The sequence below is a fragment of the Anas acuta genome, chromosome 6 (assembly GCF_963932015.1).
Source record: "Anas acuta chromosome 6, bAnaAcu1.1, whole genome shotgun sequence".
In the NCBI taxonomy this organism is placed as follows: Eukaryota; Metazoa; Chordata; class Aves; order Anseriformes; family Anatidae; genus Anas; species Anas acuta.
Genome location: NC_088984.1, coordinates 32,275,028 through 32,293,333, shown reverse-complemented (window position 1 = coordinate 32,293,333; position 18,306 = coordinate 32,275,028). Strand labels below are relative to the sequence as shown.

Sequence of the window (18,306 nt, the reverse complement as noted above, 5' to 3'; positions counted from 1 at the left end):
ACAGCACCTGAAAGGGATCAGTGACCTCTAAACACCATAAATGTTTGTTGTCTATCCAGTGTGAAGCATACCTAGACAAAATCCAGTCTGATGTGATGTATGCTTGATATAATGAGCCCCAAGTGATAGAGCTCAGACTATCCAGACAGATCCAGGGAAGGCTCAGATCAGAAGTTCTGCACTGCCTTAACATTCCCCATCCTGTTACAGCCCCAGAACCAAAGATGTATGACACACTTGACTTTGTTTGAAGATCTACTTTGGATGGGGGGAGAGGCTCCCGAAGGAGAATTATATTCCCAGTTGTTTTCTCTGCTTCTGGAAGCTCTTCCCAGAGCATTTCATGACCATGCTACAAGCAGGCCCAGCTCCTGCGAGGTTTTTCCATGGGCACATTGACTCTGGGAGCAGGAAGCGGGTGTTAAATTTTCAATTTGACTTTCGGGATTCGGATGGAAAATTCTGGTCAGTGAGATGAGTCACAGAAGCCCACACAAATATCTTCCTGGAGGGAGGGAAATTCAACCTGGAAGGACAAAGAAAAGCTTTCTATCAAGGAGAACTGAAGCTGTGCAGGGTAGTGCCAGGGTGTGGAGAGGAGATGCAGGTGGCTTATCCCTGATATGTTGCAGCACCAGAGAAGCTAGTTCAATGGCCAGTGACAGAAGAAAAAAAAAATAATATGATGAGGTACCCAAGTACATATGTATGCGTTTACTAATGATACAAGAAGCATGTAAGAAGGTGAGGCTTGGAGAAGTCAGTTTTCCTGGGACTGAGACCCCTACATTTTCATTGGCATGTCCCTGGAGGTCTTGACAAGTTTCCCAGGTGCAGTTACCTGCTGGAGGGGCACTCCTGCCTCCCAGCCCTGGAGGCTGAGAGCTACTTACGTGGTTTCAATAACTTGCAGCTGCCCTGCGTTGCAGGCATTCAGAACTTTTTCACACACAAATTCGCCTCTTGCCGAGGCGATGGGCTCCGGGGCAGACGCGGTGTGCAGCAGAGCGGGGGATCGAGGCGGGCAGGGCTTTTTTTTCGGCATCGAGGGAGCCGCCGGGGCCCGGCAGCCCTGTGAGGGAGGCTGAGGGGCAGCGCGGCGGCCCTGGCGGGGCGCCTGAGGCAGGGCTCGGCGCGGCCGTTTGCGCGGGAAGGGCGCGCGGCGGTGGCCGCCTCAGGGCTCTCCTGCAGCGGTCACACCCACAGCTTCCCATAGGATCCTACCGGACAAAATGTCCAGCGTACGGCTAAACAAAAACATCGTGCGATGAGTGAGCAAAGGTTCTTCGCTGAGAGTTTAAGAAGAGTTTAAGACTTTGCTGTTGGTGTTTAAGAAGCGTTTGGACTGTGATCTCAGTCACATGGTCTGAATTTTTGGGGAGACTTGTTTGGTGCCAGGAGTTGGACTCGATGATCCTCATGGGTCCCTTCCAACTCAGGATGTTCTATGATTCTATGATCTCATTTTTCTTATTTCCCACTTAGTTTCTTTAATTTATTTTTCCAACTGATGGTCAATGCATTAGGTACCAATTTTTTTTTTTTTTTTTTTTTTTTTTTTTTTTTTTGTGCAAGCAAACTACACCACTCGTATATAGTTACATCCCCAGTTTGGCCTTCTCTGTTAAGGCTTTTGATTAAGCTGCGCTGATGTGCTCCACAGGATCAGAAATTTTAGTGGTTAGTATTTTACAGGCTTATGCGTTAACATTTAACTGGAAGCACTTAATGTTGTCTAAGGTATGCAGAGTCCTAAAGTGCCACAAACAAGTGGCACAGGAACTCCTTACAAAAAAATGAACATCTGCTCATCCAGGTAATGCTGCCATCACAAACAACTGGCACTGCAAAAAAACACAGGGGGAAAGCTTTTCTCCCTCATTCACAGAGCTGAGTCCTCCATTTCAAGACCACTTCATCATGGCAACAGAACAATGAAAAGTGAGATGAAACTGCAGCTTTGTAAAGCTATTTTGGTTCTCTTTCTCCAAAAAAACCTATGTGACATCCTTCTGACAATTTAACAGCTATAATAGTGCCAAAGAAGGAAAGAAAAAAAGGCTAAGAAAGTTGGCATCAGAGGAACACAGCATCTTCCCCAAGTCCTAAGTCTCTTTTTTCTTCCCTGTATTAAGGGGAAAAAAGTCCTGGCAAGTAGGCTGAGTTTGTATTAAAGGAAATTGCTCATCATAGTACAAAGAATATTTGAAACCAAATTGCAGAGTATTTGCATAATAGTTGCCTTTCTTTCTCTCTCTTTTTCTTAAAACCAAAAGATGAACGAGACACTAATTGTAGGTTCGCCCCCCACCCTGCCCGATAAGAAAAGAGCAGATGGACTCCATTGGGGGAACATCTCTTTCGTTTTTCTTCCTAAACATATGCGAAGAAGTAAATCAATCAATAGCAGCTATGTGATTGGAAGACTGGAGGAAGAGCTCTGAGGAAAATTCCAATGAAACTGAGATAAGGAATCATCATTTAAGAACTTTTGCTCTAATTCAAATTAATACAGTCCTGTCTTATTCAAGTAGCATGTGTGGGGTCTCCTTCAAGCAGTTTTAGCCTCTTCTGTGATCAGCAGAAAGTGTCAGTGAAGGCCACCAGAATAAATGTGTGTTGACAGGTGCATTATCCATTTTCAGAGAGCAGAATGACTGCCTCTTTTTATTTATTTTAATTCATTCCATTTTTCCCCTGCAGATGCATAAGGGGATAGCACTTGTTGCCCTCTCCCTCAGAGTGAAGTTTCTCCAGAATTTCCAGTGGGAGCACTTTTCTTTATAATGAAGACTGATTAGAACAGAGACAATATATTATTTTTCCTCACCAAGGGACCAGATGGAAAGCTTTGAAGCATGTGCTCCATTAGTCTCCAGCTACTTGCCATTTATAAGTCTATCTGAATCCAAAGGAAAGCCACTTCTGTACAATAATAAAAGCAAGCAGTGCCATTTGTCTCATTCTGGTGATACAGGAAAGCACATATCCCTTCCAATAGTTTTGGGCAACAGTTCCACAAAAAAAAAAATCAAAATACGTGTATCATTAATAAAATATTATAGACTGCTCTGTAATAAATTAAGACACACGACAGAGCAGCGAAACCTTCATTATAGATCTAAGTCACTAATGGGTATTAATTTAGCATGAATCCTGGCTTCACATAGTTCACATTCTCATTAGTAAAAGTATTGTTGTTTTTATTGCACTAGCTTCTACAAGAGAACTAAATTCAGGGTTATGTCTATCTGGCACAGCATAAACACAAAGTAAGAGAGATTGTCTGTTTTGTCTAATTAGACTCTAGGAGAACAATTACAAACAACAATAGAAACATTATGACTTAGTAGCATTTTAATAATCTGTTCATCAAGTAGGGAGTAAGAGTCCCCCTTTTTGGACACTGAAGACCCTAAAACCACGTTTTCCATGACACTTAGGCACCTTGCAGCGTGGTTCCCAATCACGTTTTTAAAACAGTTATAAGGTAAGGCACCTAACTCACAGACTTGGCTGCCTGACATCAGCACCTCTGAAAACCAGCCTCTGGTTTCCTGTATTTCTTGGTAGCCTTGTCTGCAGATCTTGTCTCTCTCCTCAACTGGAAGAATTGCACAAATGATTTTGAAAACTGTACCTAATAACATAATTTAAAGGAGAGGAAACTGAGGTACAAAAAAACACAACCTACTATCCAGTCACATAGGAAATCTAGAGCAGAATTGGAAATTGAGCCCCAGAACACTTTATCTTTCTTTCCTGATACAAAAAGAAAACCTTTGAAGCTTGACATACAGAAGGGGTGAGGGGAGAGAAATGATAAAAAATACTTTGTATTTCCTCCAGAAGTCAGAGTCTTTCTAACATTGCATCAGCATCTGCGAAATGGCAGGAGAGGGGACTGTTTTGAAAGGCTCCTATCAGACATCAGGCACTCTCTATCTGCAGATGCACAAAATCTTATCAGAAGAGGAACTCCTCAGCCAGACCAGATCTCTTCCTGGAGATTGTTTACACGGCTGTTCCTTCTTAGGTATCAATTATTGCAGCAGCATGTGGCAGTCAGACTCAGGACAGCTGTAAGCCAGCCAGCCTGGACACAGGTAGCACTTGTGGAGTTCAGCTTGCCCTTACCTCTAAGACTCATTTTGCCTTCTGCAGTGAGCCCCAACCAGCTGAGGCTAGGGTACTGCAATATGCCAGGTAAGTTACTTACCACCAAGGCTATGTACGTATATTCTACTCAAAGTAGGAATGTATCTGAGGGGAAGGGGGATAAAGAGAGGCTTTGATGCAGAAGGCCTCAGGTAGCTATGGTATTTTAAAGAAATCTCAGGTCATGTTGGTCATTCCTCTCCTCTGTCCCTTTTGAATGTGTTTATACTACTTCCACCAGATGCATTAAACTCAGCTCCTATGATTTATATTCACAAGCCCATATTAAACAGTTACAGAAACATTATTTTAATGCTTTACACTGCTCCGTCTCTCACACGCATTCAATAACACAATGTAGTACCCAACAAGAAAGGTGAGCATGTAGGCTCCGGGGAGCCATCGCCAGACCTATGCCTGATTTCTCTGTGAAGGTCTGAGGAGGGCAATTGCTCATCGACAGAGGCCAGAAGCAGCCCTCTGAGCACATGTCATTAGAACAGCCAAAATACTCTTAGACAGGTAGAGCTTATTTAAGTCACGCGAGCCAGCCATCACTGTAAAGATATAGTGCATAGTTACATCCAGGCTAAAAGCACCTGTCAACACAGGTGATGAAAGGAATTAGCTGCTCACATCTCACAGGTCACTCAAGTCACCTTCATTCCTTAGATAGCTTTGAAAATCCCAGCTAAAATGGTTTTTTGATCTATCCACACAGTGCAGTCCTGTTTGAAGTGCCATTTCACAAAAGTAACTGAAAATCCCACTAAAGGATTTTTATTTTGGCCTTCCATGTGGAGGAAGACCAATTCTTGAGACTGTGGGAAGGAGGTATTTTCACTGTGTGCCAACACCTACAGGACATCTTACAAAACATTATTTAACTTCCTCCTTTCATTCTCTGAGCTGTTTTTGTTAACATTTGCAGCTCACAGGTAACTAAGTACTAGCCAGCATACTGCCTCCTGAAGAGCATGCTTTGCCACTGGCTTTGTTTCTCTGACCTCTGAATTCGTAAAGCAATGATTCATCAAGTTGCCCTGGGCCACTAGTGGTAAAAATAATACCATACTCATAGCGATGTTGAAGATTTATTCTCCACCCAGAGTGGTCCAGGACACAAACCTCCTCCAGAACTAACTTCTCCCTTAGTACACCAGGAAGCAGCTCACTACATGGTCGGGCATCCCAAGCCAGACTGTTCCCAAGGTGCCAGAGATGCCATAAAGGCCATGCAGAGCTGACAGCAAGCTACCCCTTATCAAGTGCAAAATCTGGCTTGGAAGGCAATATGATCATTTTAGTAAGTCAGAAGACCTCCCCTCAGCTGCTTGGGGAGGGTCTGAATCCTGTAAACAGGCTGCCTCATTAAGACAGCCTTGCACCTCTTGGTGGATCCCAGCACTTCCTAATGCAATGCTTGATGACCTTATTTTCTTGGTTGTCAAGACTTCACCTAAAAACAGAATCCACAGGTGAAGCAATATTTGTTTCCTTATATCAGACTTAAATACCCGGCAGAGGAGAAAAGCTATTCTTTCTGGAGACTTGTTCTTTAACACAAGCTTCCTGAGTGCTGATGGCCATGCAATCCAGAGCACTGGGAGGAACTCGCTGGCACTGAGCCCGTGTCCCCTTCCAGTGCTCCACACATATCCACCACATGCCATCCCTCTGGGTCAGTGCAGGAGAAACATGGTCCCCATTCCAAAAAAGTGTCAGGGGTGTGCTGCCCCAAGCTCAGCAAGCTGAGAGCAAATTCTACCGCTCCAGATGAACACATGCACCCAATGGAGTTTGGTAAGCTGGGCCGAAGTCTAAGAAATCTTTGGTTTCCTTCTAACTGTTCTTGCCTTAAAATGCCCCAAAAGAAAACAAGTTAAAAAAAAAAAAAAAAAAGAACAAACACCCCCTGGTTTTCCTCATCATCGCTGAGTACATAAAAGTACTTAAAAGCTTGCTTCTTACTGTGTTGTGCATTTTTCTGAAATCATAAACTGTGCTCTGGTAACAGGAGAGATACTATTGTGAATACATTGCTTTTTTTCCCATTCGTTTTACAATGCTTCTAATGGCTAGAGCAAAAACCTGTCTGGAATGCACGTCTGACCTGCTTCAGGGCAGATCCAATTACAGTCCAACGTATTTTCAATGCATTTTGTTTGTCTGCTAGGCCTCACAGATTTCTTAGGTTACAGCCAACTTAGCATATGCAGTCTGCACAAATATTTAAGCTGAGAGACAGCACCAGACATATGTTCAAAAACATATATGCCCATGTTTATCGTTTGACAATGATACCCATTGTTCTATTTCCCCTATGCCAGACGTAGCTTTCAATTCCTTTGCAACAGTGCTACACATCCAACCCCTGGGCTTCCGTTTTTCACCAGTCAGGTAAATCCTCTCTGCAAAGCTCCTGTCGAAACACCTCGGCCAGTTCTGAAAATGAAACAGGAACCAACAAAGGCTGTCAGAGTCCCACGGAGGGACAGTAGCAAGCAGAGGGAGCACACTAACATCATTAACTGCCACAGCTATTTTTCCAGGAACTGCTCTACAGTCATTAGAAACAGATGCATTTAACAGGGCACTTTGGGGCAAAAACTCTTATTTGGAACCTGACAACAGCTTATATAACCAACACTATTGCTCCATGACACAGTCAACAGCACTTCAATGCTTCGAGGGCAGACTAAGCCCTGAGGTTTCTAGGGCAGGACCAAGCTACATGCTTTAACTTGAATCATGCGAGTACTATGGCGTGTCCTGTGCCCCACAATGAAACAAGTTTCTGGCCTGAAGAGATGGTGAAAACACATGGCCAGTAAAACAAATTCTCTCGACTGCAGCACACACCGGAGGACAAGTGTATCACACCACAAAATGGTGAGATTAACTTACTCCTTCAGAAAAGTCAAAAAATACAGCTGACAGGTCTGCCATTACACCAAAAACTTCCAAGGGTAAAAATTAACAATGCAAAAAAAAAAAAAAAAAAAGCACAGCAGGAACCACACAGTGCAGTACACCACACAGCAATGTGATGGAAACACAGCGTCCAGCAGGAATTGCTCAGCTGACCAAAGCCCTGACCAAGGTAGTGCTGCAGCGTTGTGCAACATGATAGGAAGGGCGCTCCTACGTCCAGGAGCAGAGCTGCTTTCCAGCTGGGGCACTTCTGTAGGGGTGCACAGCCTTTTCTGGAGGTGGTATGTGCCTACATGTGCTGTATTTCTCAGTGCAGTCACACCCTCTGAGTCTCCTGCGATAGCACTCTCGCGCAGCAGAGAGGGTACATAGTCTTACTGCCGCGACACCACAGAGGCTTGGCCTGCACTGTTGATGACGAATGCATATGATCACCCCATGCAATTCAAACCCATGGCAGAGATGCCCCACTTGCCTCCAGACACTGAGCCGAAAGGGACCAGAAGTATCTCCCTCCTGAAGGTGATGATTACAGACTGCTGGGTCAAATGTTCTGTGTTTGCCTCAGAAGAGCAGCAGGTCCCATCCTTGCAGTAACAGATACGTTCACGTGTTTGTAGAAGCCAATCTGGCTCACTACACATTTTTCAGAAATTAAATAAGTAGTACGGCGATCCCTGTCCTGCTGATACTGAGGGCACGGACAACCATGCTGATCCCAACACGGCTCAAGTGCTTAGAGTTATATGCGTGCTTAAATGTTTGATAGAGTAGGAGATACATTGTGCAAAACCCACACACCATATGCTTCTGACTTCTCCCTGCTGCCTTTGTACCAATTAAGTCTCCCGATTCATCAGAGCCTGCGTTAAGACAGCTGAGGAGGAATCTCGAGCCTAAAGGAGCAGACCTCTTTGTGCACAAACTAAGTGAGGATTTTCCATCTAACATCTGGTCAGGAGACAACTCCCACCAGCCTTTCTGTGAGCCTCACCTGTAAACGTTTATTTCTGGCAATTAGAAAGTAAAATCTTGCCTGCTTTCAGTTCAGTTTCATGCATAGATGGCCATGAGTTCAAGACCTTAGCAACCTGAACGAACCCTTATTTAAAAATTTCCTTGGATAGCAGGTCAGAAGTAACAGCGGATTTCAGACTAGCAATCCTCCCGGCAGATCACGTGCAAGTGGTTTAACAGCATGCACACCTCTCTGCACGGATACCGTTTCATTCTGACATGTTTTACTTAGCTTATGACACGCATCATTATTTGAGAATAATCTGTCAAAAGTGTTTTGTTTCTTACTATTTTCATGCAACTAAAAAAAAAGTAGTTTTAAAAGAACACTAAAAAAATAATCATTTCAGCATTATTGGAACAGGAGGGTAAATCAACCTAAACACAGACCGGCTGAAAAACATTTCCAGCCTTAACTACAGATTCCTTTCAGAAGAAGGGAGTTATTGCTTTCATTTTTGATGCAAGATGATTGATGGCAAGGCCTCAAGAATGAGTGATAGAGGGCGAAAAAAATCAAGTTCTTTCCTTTCTGAAGAGTCTTAGGACATCGCTTTGAAATTTTCTAATATCACTGCAAAGCTAGACTTTATAATCACGCACTCAAAGCCCTTTCCTCCTTCAGGATCAATTTAAAGGGACAGCATCAGACTGAAACCTAATTTCATCAAGTGTACTATCAACAGTAAGAGTTATTTTAATCAAAGATACATTTTACCAATAACCAAGGTAGTTCATTGATCACAACTGAGAATTCAAAACAGACTACTCATTTTCATGTTTCCCCCTCATCTGTATTCAGTTGTGTAAGAGCGTCACACTCAGGACTCAAGTGCTGCAAAAGGAAGATGATATTTAAACAAACAAAAAAAAGGTTTAAATAGACTGTTTGGTTCACTGTAATGATTTTTTTTTTTTTTGGCCATCCTGGCATCACTGAACCACAAACTCAAACGCTGACACACATTTCTTGTCTTACTTTCATGTCCACATGGAGCCATGTGTGGACTGCCACCCACTTTTTCTCCACTAACCCAACGAAACGTGCTTATGGTGACACAATGTGCTACACAACACTTTCTGAAGCTTTAGGACACACTATGATCTTGCCAAGCCATCACGTAAACATCAACATTGGTAACCTTTGGTAGTCTACAGTTTCACTTGCATCTACGTTCTCATCTGAATGACAGCACTGTCAAGAATGCAATTGTCCTCTAAACTGAAAGAACAGAATTAGAGAGGGACAAGAAGCATCTCCCGGCTCTGCTTAAAATCAGACAGGATGCTGCATTCATATCCTCAAAAGTGACCTAATAGTGAAAATAGCTCCCATCCCTTACTCAGCTTCATGAAGACTCCCCATACTTCTCCCTGTTGTCCACAACTCATTCATACAAGAAAAAATATTCAACATTCCAATTTGGATTTGACCACATTTTTGTCTTTATAATATACGTCGTTTTAATTTTGAAACAGCTGATGACCGCAAAAGGGAAATCCACCAGGGTTCATTCAGAAAAGGTCAAAAACATTTTTTCAATCACTGTGGTATATTTCTAAAGCAACTTCTAGCTGAGGAATTCACTGGAATTTCTGACTGAAAAGCTTCAACAGAAACGGTTATGTTTAGTTTGAGCAATTTAATGTATTTTAAAACCCCAATTTATTTATTTTTAATTTTGCCAAGAAAACATTTCACCAAATAAACTCACTTTCTTGCCCCATTTTGAACGCTTTTTCTTTCCAAACATCCCCCAAACACTTGTATTACTTAAGTAACTTACCCGATGAAGTTCCTTATATTTTCATCCAAACTACACAAGGTTCATTTATAAACCAACTGTTTCGCCTGGTTTCAGGGAACATACAAAAAGCTAAATTCCACTTTTATATCTACATATAAATCATCCCACCAACCTCCAAAGGACACCGCCTGGTTAGAAAAAGCATCCTCAACACCAGGAACACTTCCAAGTAGATTCAACCTGGTTACCCATCTGCTGACGTTACCTCCAGTCAGTACTAATGCCTGGGAACTGTCCTTAGCAGGTCCCTGTTCATCGGACCCCTCTTGCACTGAAGTCTCACATTTCCTTCAGATAAAGTGCTGCATGACCGCACCTCAGCTGTTTCCTTGATACTGTTCTGTATCACAGGATATACCTCCGCAAGTCAATCAGCAAACACTTTTGAAGCTAGTATTGAACAAATTCAGCACAGCTGCCATTTGTTAACATAGCTGAAAACTTGCCAAAATTATTTCCTCAAACATTTTAGATCATCTGGCTTGCAAAGCATTAAGAAAATAGTAAACCCTGGTCCATGTGAACACTAATTGTGTTTCATGCAATGCTGATTTATCTATGCATTTTAAAACCTCATATTCTATATAAAGCAGAATCCTTTATGAAACAAGCATAATCACCTTGTAAGTAACTAAGAGGTGAGAATACCTGATTTCTCTTCTGTTCCTAATACATGATTTGCCTTCTATCAAGTGTAATCTAACTTCTTTAAAATACCTGACTTGTTGGCAAGCACTTACTGATAACAAGAGGCATTTCAAAAGAACATCTCAGACACGTTCTCGGTGGGTAATTAGAGAAAACAGCTTTGTTTGAAAACAAACCTCATATCTGCTTTTCTAGGCAAACAATCCAAGCCAATTTAAAACCAGAATCTAATTAAAAAGAAAAGATAATAATAACCATTAAAGAATTTGCTCTGAGATTGTGAGCTCTATCTTGCAATTCACAGAGTCCCATCTATGAATGGTGGATAATAATAACAATAATCATTCCTCTGCCTGTTATCTGTTTTGTCCATCTTGACTCAAAGTCTTTCAGGGTAGGGACAAGCTCACCATGGTTTCACAGCACAAAAGGTTTCAGATCTTAATAGGGCCAAGCAAGGCTGTATGTTGCAATAAGCATCAATGCCAAAGTTAATATAGAAAATACTGCTGTGTAAAATCTTTTTTATTTTTGGAACTATAGTTTCAGTACTGGAGGACCAAGCGTTTCAAGCCAGCAATTACTGCTCTGTGATCTCACAGCCACATTGCGACCTTAGCTCCAGCTCTGTTTATCCTAGTTATTGCACTGAAGTCTGAAAGGTACTGACTGAATATTACAAAGATCATCAACAACCCAGTCATGCACCGGATTTGCTCATCTTATTTCTTACAATACAACTATGTGACAAGCAGCGACAGGGATAGTTGACTACCTCCTGTAAATAATATGTAGAATATTAATATGAGCAGATGTTAATTATTCCGTTTTTGTCAGTCCGTGACAGTTGCTGATGTATCTGAGGTGTCAGGATCAGCACTGAGACATGGAAAACAATTTAACAATTTAACTACAATGAAGAAATAAAGGAGAAATTCCAAACTTGATTTTCTTAGCAGATTTTAAGACAAAACTTACTTGATCAGTGATACATCAAGTTCAGTTCTTACAAGCCTGCACTTCCCTACTCTTACACTTCTATTAAAAACGGACACAGCATGAGTATTTGTTTTTATAAAACTGTCCTGTTTTCCTCCTGCCCCTCACTTCAGCGCAAAAAAAAAACCAAACACACCTTGTTAATCCTTAACTTAAAGTTGACTTGGCAGTATAAAACTAAGTATGACAAATACAATGCATTGATCCTTCAGGGCCCTTAGCCCTCGCTCAGGTTGTGCCTTGCTGTTGATCTGTGAGTTGCAGCATGTGCTAGTGCTCACACCGCCTCATCAGCCAGTTTTCATGAGAAGTCTGATATGTAATAGCCTACCCATCTGGCACCGAAGTAAATCACAAACAAGTATACTTCAAAAATGATCAACCAGCATATACATACAGTTTTACAGCCAGCTCCTTTGACTTAAATCTCGAGATATTTCTTATTCAGTCTTTCCAACAAACCTAATTAGGCTCACTGTTAACCTTGAGCTAGAGATGGCTTGCTGAGGGTGTAGTACAGTTAAGTCTGTGGAAGCAGTACCTCCTTTTTATTGGCAGAGGTCCCACAAAAGCCAGGTTATATATGGGGGGTTTTATGTGTGTGTTTTTGTTTTGTTTTAAATCAGTGTGGCAACGTTCTGACACATGCACTGCACTTCAGAACTTAATGTGTGCTTGTCTTATATTGTTAATGAGCAGGAGGCACAAAGAAAAAAACGTAAAGCAACAGGAAGCATCTTAAATAAAAGCTTTCAGTTTCTTTTAGTCTTAGGTCAGCATTAATTGGCCAGGTTTTGGTACCGAAGTTTGCTTTAAAATTTGCTAGGTGGATCAGCTTCTAATAACATATCACATTATTCAATAATCTTATCTTCTATTTTACCAAGTTTTGTCACAGTTTTTTTTCTGCACTTGGCATTTGAAGATGTCTGAAAGGCCCCGCAAAGAACTCCACTGGGCCCAGTCACTGCGTATCTTTAAGGCAGGCTGCTTTGCACATGTGCAAGTATATTTTTTTAAAGCTGATTTTTTTGGACACACCCACTTTGTTCAATTTTAAAATGCTTTTTAACAGAAGGGTCTCCTCTCATGATTTTCGTAACACATGCAGCTACACAAACAACTGTCTTTAATGTACACTCCAAGGAAAACATACACTCCCCCCCCCAAAAAAAAAAGAAAAAAGAGCAACGTGTTACTGGTGTACCTCTTACCTTTTAAAAGACATCACTACAAAATGTTTCCATCACACATGCCCTTTATAGACAATACTACTACTTGAATTTCATTATATATTTTAATAGTTTCAATTAACATACATCTGTGTTTTTCAGCAAATAAACTAAACTAGCATGCCTTCCTTATTTTCTCCCTACTCCCACGTTTACCCAACCATATGCAAGGTTCCCAAGTTATTCTGCAATGCAAACATTAAATAAGGAGTTCTGCTGTTGCCATCAACCAAAACCTTCCGAAGGTACTTCCGAAGGCATTCAGGAATACCTTGTAACATCAGCCACTCGCTAAAGCACGTGATTTTCCCTTCAACTTGGAAGCCTTCTCAGAAGGATGACTGCAGAGGCCAAGACCTGGCCCTGCTGAATTCACCGGCAAATTCACAGCTCCATTCATTTCAACTGCGCTCCCTTCCACCCCCCATCAGCAGGAGCAGGCAAACTCTCCCCCTCTCACTGCATTTTTCAGTTACGGTGTTATGCCAGCAGGATTGTTTCCAAACAGCCTGGCTTGTCTGGCTATGCTTATAAGCTCAGCTTGTCTGGCTGTGCTTATACTTCATCTTTTCTCTGTACTGACACATGTTCTTGCATATGGAAATTTAACACACACCCCCACAGACGCACACACATCTTACCCTCACATACTGTGGAAGGAAAAATTATCGAAGTAAATACTTAAACAGAAGATTGTTACTTAAGATGGAAATTGAAGTTAACGTGGTCTTGAAACAGTTAAACTTCAGATGACTAAAAGCAGTTAACCTTCAGTAGTGATCAGATTTCCAGCTTCTGTGGAGCCTGATCACTCTCGGGGCCTGTGCACGGTATGCAGAGTTCTCAAGGACAGCTTGATTTCTGGCATCTCTGGACAAGTTGGAAATTGTAATTGCAATCACAGTGAGCTTCTGTGCCTGGAACTGACAGGCAGGCAGGTCCCCCTCCTAAGAGGCTACACTTACAGTGTACGTTAAGTGAGAGGAAGAGGGGAGACTGCACAAAAGGGAATCTACAATCAGATGAGCTAGGTCACCCTTTTGCCCCCCCATTCCCAGCAACTTCATGTGATGGAGAGGAAACTGTTAGAACTGCAGCTGAAGCACGCTGCCAGGCAGGTGCAGCAACACCACTGTTCATTAGCTGCTATTTTTACAGAGACCCCTTATGCCAGTTGGAAAGAAGGATGTTTACATAAATGACAGCAGAGGAGAGTAAGGAAAAATGTCTTGCTACTGCCATAAAGAATTTCATTTGATCCTAAAGCTGCCCTTTAAACTGAGGTTCAAGATTAACTCAGTGGTATTTCCCAAGCAGCCCTGCAGTCAGTAGAATGACTATGGAGTGAGTGTCTGCACGTACCACCCAACCACCATGACCTGTACTCAATTTTTTGGTCTTTCTGAAGCCCCTACAGGCACTGTTGAAGACTTGGGTCAAACACTTTGCTAGGCAGCAAGAGATGCATATAAGAAATTAAATGTAATCCAGCAGATAGACAAGACTATTTCTACCATCACTCATATACTCAAAAGATAGGACCATACAAGGGTCCCCAGTGTAAAGGCACTGGTATTGACAGAGAAACTTCACATCCTGGTATGTCTGGGGGGGGCCCTGATAATTCTGTGAAAGCTGCCAAGGGCCAGGGAAGGGAACCAGGAGCTTCAGCTTAGAAACCTGCTTTGACAGCCACAGCAGAAACCAAGGGAAGTCTTCTCTTGCCTTCGCCACCTGACAAGCTGCTGTACTTTCTACAAGGCCTCCAGACGTGCCTGATGAAACAACATCAGAAGCCAAACCTACCCAGATCTCACCCAGTTTCCAGCTGAACCTTTTTGGCTGGTCAGCTATGTGACCAGTTCTCTTGAAGCCTCTGAGCCATAGGTAAGTCTGGTATGTCTTTAGTTGTCTTAATTTTAAGAGGGGCTCACAATTTAGGAAAAGCTACTTTACCTTTGTGCAGTATGTGAAGACTGACTGCTTTGTTCGTTTAGTTAATTAGGCCATATATACAAACACAATGAAATAAAAGATGTGGGTATCAGCCCAACATATGCAGCTTTAATTTGTTTGCTGCACGCCTGGTGGAGGTCATTGTCACTTATTACCTTTGTACTTTGCTTGACAAATGCTCTCCTGCTCTATGAACGCTGCTACCAGGGACGGCAGGGAACTACACTAAGTCCAGGCAAAGTCAAGAAGCCCCCTGGATCTTAATTATAAAACCATAAAAGAAACCAACTGCCTTTGAAGCTCTCTACCAGGAAACAAATGAGAATGGGAAATTTATTTCCAACCATAAATCCCAAACCCTTCAGTTTAATTTTTCCCAAGTTAACTTTCTCACCTAGCTAAGCAGCACTGCCTGCTATTATTAGCTTCTGGCCCAGTATCAGCTGACCACCATTAGTCAAACTGTCTTCATCTCAATGAGCTCAGGGACTCCCAAGGAACTCTGTGTATGCAGACTTGTGCTTGCAGCCTCTAATTATTTTCTAACAGATAATGGAGCATTTAAGTTCAGAGAGAATAGATTAAACTTGTAAGTGGATCAAAACCCTGGACAGAATCGGAGCTCACAAGATTACTTCCTGGAAACACCAAGCTTAGAGGGATACAAAAGAAAGGCCTTCATCACTTGTCTGTTTCCCCAGGACATGTTAGTTTCAGGATATTGTTTAGCCTCAAAGACGGTTTGCTACACTTTCCAATTGCTGCATGTCTCTGGAATGTATTACATGATTAGCTGAGCATTTGGTTTGATGTTAAACCGTCTGATCAGGCCAATGGCTACTTGACTTACCAGATAATCGTAACAGCCAAATAATTTGAGGTTAAGGAGGAGAAGTCGTTTTCAAAAGTGAAATTACAACTCCCTGTTCAACTGTCAAGTAGCCTCTTAGCTGCTTATTTGACTTTTCTCACAATAAGCATCCTCTTATACCTCCCCAGAAGCCAGGACCTTCCATCTTTCCTTACAGCTGCAGGCCTCAGTGTGAGGAGGAGGATATAGAATCATAGAATATCCTGAGTTGGGAGGGACCCTTAAGGATCATCAAGTCCAATTCTTGACACCGCACAGGTCTACCCAAAAGTTCAGACCATGTGACTAAGTGCACAGTCCCTCCAGATACCCCTGCATCCATCCACTCACGAATCTCCTCGCGAACATGCTTGCAGGCAGGCCAGTAGCAAGAATGGCTGCACTCTGAATTCCAACTCCAGGGCCCTTCTGGGGACCGTGAAGTGTGATTAGCTAGGCAGAGAGGAGAAACAACGCCCCACAAATTAAGCACCCAACCATTTCGACACCCGAATGAAACGCTTTAGACTGTGAAATTATTCCAGACCTACATGACCACAGATTTGAACAACTTCAGAAGGAATTGGAAAGAAACACAGGCCTAAATCATACAGAACAGTGGCAACAACAATGGCAAGGTTAAAAAAACCACACAAGTAAAACTAAAAAAAATTTCTCTTAGATCACATGTACATTCTGTTTCTTCCCTGGAGAAGGCAATACAGGCTATGTAGTAGACTTTGGACTGCTTTATTTTAACAGACTACTACAGTAAAAAAAAAAAAAAAAAAAAAAAAAAAAAAAAAAAACACTATGTAAGAGGGCAAAGAACAGAGTAAAAGCAAGATGTAGTTGGGGTTTCTGGAGAATGCACGGAAAACAGACTCTGCTGCAATTCTGTGAAGAAAAAATCCAAATAGGGGATGTACTTTTTGATGACGGCCCATTCATCATCCCCTGATGGGAGGGTGGGAGGTGTTTGGCCATAGCAGGTGCTAACATCATGCATTGTATCATTATAGTCATTACAGATCCATTAGTGGGCGTTCAAGGTGCTGAAATGACAGCCCAGTAGCCAAATTGTTGTTCTTTACTCTTTTAGCATAACATTTAACAGAATTTCAGCAGCTCCCAGAGTACTTTAAGCACTTAAATTCCACCAATGTTAGAAGTTTAAACCAGAGCCTATGCACTATGCCACGAACTTCTCTCCCATCTATTTCTGCAGATGGTGCAGAGTAAGCATCCCAAGTACCCTTCATGTATGCAAACTGGTGTGTACACGAGCCTTTACATTTTCCAGAGCCTCTCTGAAAGGCATACCAAGTTCTAGTTGCAAGTACAAGGACATATACAACTGGGTAGAGTTACCAACAAAAGCTCATCTGTATTTGACAAGTTCAAAAAAAAAAGAAAGCCAACTGAGTGAGACTCATAACATCTTCCCAATGACCTCCCCTTTCCATTAATAACTGTGTCAGACATTTAAGTCAACGCCCACTGTGCTCCTAACAGCATTAGCCACCTATACACCTTTAACAAGAATCTGATACGACTGCTTTTGACCAGCAAAGACCATTCGTAACACTCGTCTTACTGGAAGCACAACCGATGGATTTTGTTCTCACATGTACTTATGAATGTTCCTAATAAAACAATGCCAACGAACAGTTTCAAGTTTTATCAAGCATACTTATGCATCGTTTCTATGAGGCTTTGGTCAGTATAAAACAGTTTCCTGCTATACCTTACTCTTCAACGAATGATAGACATCTCCTCATAGTACCTCATCAATTTAAAACTATGCCCTTTCTGGGACAGGAAGGAGTGGTCACACTGAAAGCAACTATCCCAGGGCCCTTCTTTTACATAAACATTATCTCTTAAAATGATGGTTGTTTCAAGAAATATATGACTGGGTTAGGAGGTGAGTAAGGCAGAAACTTCTGTATGATTGCATGAAAAATTATTTCAAAAGAATAAAATTAAATCTGCCCTCTCATCAGTTCTGTACAGCAAAAGATGTTACAGACCACTGCACATATATCAAATGCAGCACTGATACAAAACATCTTATTCCTTCTTATTGTCACTTACACCAACTGATGATGAAGTCCAATTCTCTTTTATTATTATCAAAATAACCCCTAGGTTGTTATTAACCTGTAGGACTCACAATGAACTTCACTATTCCCCCAACTTGTTACAACTGGATCAGAGGCTTATGAGAGAATGTTAATTTAAAGAGAAACTTCTCCTAGCATAGCTGTATGTTACACAGTTAAAATCCCCATAGTGTCCAAAAAAACCATCATTTCTGGGCTGCTCATCAGATGCATGAACTGGAGGGAAAAGAGGTCCAGTGAATTAAGTCAGCAGATCAAGCTGAGCTACGAAACCTCACACTAGCAACTGTGCCTTTTAACAAGGACCTTACCTTTCCTCTGTACAGTGCATCAACATTAATATCAAGTAAGGAGCCATTGCTACTAACTCCTCGATCAGAGAACCAGATCCTCCTCTGGCAGAAACAGCACAGTTCCAGTGACTTTCATACAGTGGCATCAATTCCCTCTGCATCAGTGTCCGCTGCCATCAGACACAGTGCATCACAGCTCACAGTCAGTGGTCTTCTACTCCCTGCACATTCACTTCAACAGACTGCTGAATACCAGTTCTCTATCTGGAGCTCTACCACTAACAA

At 42.0% G+C, this 18,306-nt stretch overlaps 1 protein-coding gene across 8 annotated transcripts in view; it reads right to left on the bottom strand.

Annotated features, from left to right (window-relative positions):
* ERBB4 (erb-b2 receptor tyrosine kinase 4) overlaps window positions 1–18,306 on the bottom strand; it is a 576,064-nt gene that overhangs the window by 100,792 nt on the left and 456,966 nt on the right. The gene's annotated exons all lie outside the window — the stretch shown is intronic.